The sequence below is a fragment of the Lates calcarifer genome, linkage group LG13, assembly GCF_001640805.2.
Source record: "Lates calcarifer isolate ASB-BC8 linkage group LG13, TLL_Latcal_v3, whole genome shotgun sequence".
Classification (NCBI taxonomy): Eukaryota; Metazoa; Chordata; class Actinopteri; family Centropomidae; genus Lates; species Lates calcarifer.
The window spans coordinates 26,269,576-26,273,517 of record NC_066845.1 but is presented as its reverse complement, the minus strand read 5'-3'; the positions used below and the strand labels follow the sequence as shown (position 1 = coordinate 26,273,517).

At 36.6% G+C, this 3,942-nt stretch overlaps 1 long non-coding RNA gene across 1 annotated transcript; it reads left to right on the top strand.

Annotated features, from left to right (window-relative positions):
• The first annotated feature begins 679 nt into the window (after positions 1–679).
• Positions 680–3,333, top strand: LOC108881665 (uncharacterized). Its single transcript, XR_001960659.2, has 6 exons — positions 680–781; positions 1,199–1,263; positions 1,949–2,008; positions 2,297–2,350; positions 2,587–2,634; positions 2,981–3,333. It is a non-coding gene; the product is annotated as an uncharacterized LOC108881665 (long non-coding RNA).
• The last annotated feature ends 609 nt before the right edge of the window (positions 3,334–3,942 follow it).

Sequence of the window (3,942 nt, the reverse complement as noted above, 5' to 3'; positions counted from 1 at the left end):
TAGTTCTCGCGTGAATACCCAGAGATCAACAGGAAGTCACACTTACCCAGGTTATTAGTTCTCTGAAGTAAACAGGAATTATCATTAAACCTCGAAGGTACTGAACAAATATATATATATTAATGACAGATCACTACATCACTGTCTGAACAGATATATAAAGTTTAAAGGTAAATCTTATTAGATTCACAAAACATTTTAATAAATCTAACACACTTAAATGGAAACAAAACAAACAAACAAACAAAAAAAACATCTATCTCCATTTTCAAGATGAGAGAAAAACAGCTACAAAGTATTTAAGTTTAAAATGAACAATGTTGACGACTCAGTTCACAAAACAAAAATAAAGTTTGATACATTAACTAATAATTAGGGTTTCCATATCTCATGACTGTGAATATCTCCATATTAAGAGCTCTTATAATGTAAGAAGTGCTCTTAAGAACTTCCCTAAGACTAATTAGGTTTTCAAGTTTTCTATAGTGTCACAGTAATTTACTGAAGTTGTCTAAACATCCAGTGATACAGAGGATAAAATGAAGTTAATTCAGTGTAGCAATAAATAAATAAAGAATTCTGTCTTTCTTAAGTTGTGGTGATTGATAACCTCCTTTATCCTCCTAATTTCCTCATAACTATGAGATTGTCTGTTAAAACTGATTCTTTTCTGAATGCAATGTGCCTCTGTAGAAACATTGTCCCTCCCCTTTTACCTTCCACTGCTGAAGTTTTTCTCTTTCACTTTATTGTCTTTGTGTCGCAGCAGGATTTTCAGCAGGTGAGTGAGCTTCACTAAAACTAGAGCTAGAAAAATAACAAAGTAACTAAAGTAAAGTAAAGTATCAGTGTTGATAGTTGATAAGAAGTTGATGATAGAACTGCAGATGAAATGAAAAAGCAGTGATCATTCTACAGCTGATTCCAGATTCAGATCAGGTTCAGCTCACAGTTTATTATCACAGTAAATTCATCAACTGAGCTGAAAACACTGATCCATGGACAAACTATGTAGATTCACTGTTTGATGTAAACTTTGTTTTTAACAGTCGTTTTACGTGGAGAAGTTTTGTGGTAGATGATTGATGTGTACATTCAGGATAAACAGGTTTACTGACGTAACAGTGAAGCAGCAGCAGATGAGATAAAACAACCCAACAAACACAACAAGTAACATTTTCAACTTGTTTCTTTTCAGATTCTTAAACCCAGCAGCTGGTCTGAGTCAGAGAGACAACATGGAGGATAAACCATCATCATCCAGTGAGTCCAGTCAGACTTTCTTAATGTAGATAACACACTGTCTGCAGAAAATACATGAACAACCATTTTTCTGCAATCACAGTCAAATCACTGATCTCAATCATATCTGCAGCTTATCAGAGCTTTTATTCAACATGTAACCACAATGAAATACAGACAGTAAAGTTGTTTCCATATTTCCACTTTTTGTGTTTATGCTCCTCTCTCCTAACTTATTTTCTCTCTCTTATCTTCTATTGAAGTACTGAGGTTTTTAATCATAGTTTAAGAGGATTTAAGAGAGAGAGATAATTTCTGAACCAACACATGTTGATAAACAGACTCCATCTTGTGATGAGACTCCTCCTGTCTTATCTGATTTTCCAGAGTTTTCATTGACCATCAGAGAAAAAATCTTTTCATAGATTCTGAGGAACTGAATAGATTGACTGACTTTACTGTGTCCGATCAGACTCTAAACTCCCAGTCAGTGTGAATGTCAGTGACTGGTCACCTGTCCAGGTGAACCCAGAAACTAGTCCAGTAGAAGCTGGAACAGGTTTCAGTGCCACATGACCTTCAACAGGAGGCTGTGAGAATGTTAATGCAGGTTGTGGACACCAACAATCAGGACATATGAGGCTTATTACAGAAAACATGTGAGTGAATGAACGAACGAACATTTACATTTTCTGTATCACTACAGCACCACATCTGCTGTCATACAGAGTCAAAAGGAGCAGCGATGAGGTTGTTCGATCTTACAGTAAGTTAAACTGCACTGATTCAGAAATGTTCTCATCTGTTTTCTAATTCATTGTGTTCATTTAAGTGAAATCAACTCTCTGAGAGTTTCCTCTTGGCTCTGATGTCAGTGACTGCTCACCTGTTCAGTTGAACCCAGAAACTAGTCCAGTAAAAGCTGGAACAGGTTTCAGTGTCACGTGACCTTCAACAGGATCAATGACTCAGACAATGGATGGATGGATGGATGAAGGCTTATTACAGGATTCATGTGAATGAATCAATATCTGCATTTTCTGTGTCTCTGCAGCACCAGGTCCACCACCTGTGAAGCACATCATCAGTCAGAACTTTCTAAGTGTCCGTAAGTTAACCTGAAGTGACTGAGAAACGTTGACTGCTGTTGTTAATCATCAGTAGAATGATGCTGAATCATCAGACTCCAACACACATCTACACACACTTTGATTTTATTTGACCTTTTTTTTCTATTTGAAATCATTGACAGACATTATTTATTACTTTGAATTAAATCAGTTTGTGTCTTTTCATCTTCAGTGGTGATGAATTAATAAATTAGTATAATTCTGTCCTTTACAGCTCAGCCCATGGCACGCTCAAGCAGCGATGGAAGTCACCGACCTGATAGTAAGTTGAACTGACCTGATCTCAGTCAGACATTCTGCTGTTTAATAAGATCTGAATTTACAGAGTTTTAACTGTAGGACATGATCAACTCATTAAAACACTGATTCATTTAGTGAAGTATTTACAACATAATGCTGAGTAAAGTTACATTTAATTTCATGTAAAGATGAAGACAGAAGGTTGATCTCTGACAGATTCTGTCCAGATGAAACAAACTGATTTCCTCATGAATCAGATTTGAATGAATATTTTAGAGATCAACAAGGTTCCCAGCTGACATTTAATGAAACATAATGAGTTTAATGTTGCTGAGTAAAATACAGTTTAACCTTCTTTATCTTTACAGTGTAGATCCAGTTTTCCTCTGGAGAGAATATGAAGAGGAGACCAGAGAGAAAGCTGAAGATTACACAACAACAACTCTGTTAATGGATAAAATCATCAGTGTTTCTTTTTGGCTCATTCAGAAACAAAGTAAGGTCAGGTCACATTGAAGCATCTAATATAATAAAATCTAATATTACCATAAATCAGTCCCTTTGATACTGAAACATTGTCCACAGTTAATACACTCTGAGATGATTAGAAAAGAATATTATGGGATAATCTGATAGTTGATGGTGCCTAATGATTTGATCTTTTACATGTATTCAATTGTTACTGCTTGCTTTTGCACTGATTAAAGAAACTCATCTTTAATCCACAGTCTATTACTCATTTTTTGTGACGCTGATTGCTGAACATTTGAATAAATATTTGCAGGACATTTAAATAAAGAAATAAAAAGGAAAAGAGCTGAGATCCAGATCCAGAGAGGTGCAGCAGAGCCTCCTCTGTGTGAAGCTCATCATGTTCAGTTTGGTTCAGTCAGAGGAGCTGATTGGTTTCTGAGCTGCAGCTCAACTCAGCTGCATCACATTCATGTGGAGTTTTTCTCCAGCTCAGTTTAATAGAAGCCTGTCTGACACAACGGCACACACTCAGCACAGAGCTGAACCAGCTCAGGGTCTGGAACAGACCTGATGTGGCTCTGGACTGGCTCTGGTTTCTGGATCTTTAAAAAACATAAATGTAAAACAAAAATAATCAAAATCACAACCATCAGAGGACCTGGAGGAGAAATGAGGACTGAGATACAGAGACCACCTCACTCCTGTCAGTCTCTGTAACTCTCTGAAAGCCACACCTGCTCTCTGCTCTGATTGGTCAGGTGAGTTCAGGTGTAAAAATGACTCCACTGATCAAAGTTCTAACTACAGCTGAACACTGCTGCACCTTTTTCTATTTGACCACATGTTGGTTTGTTTT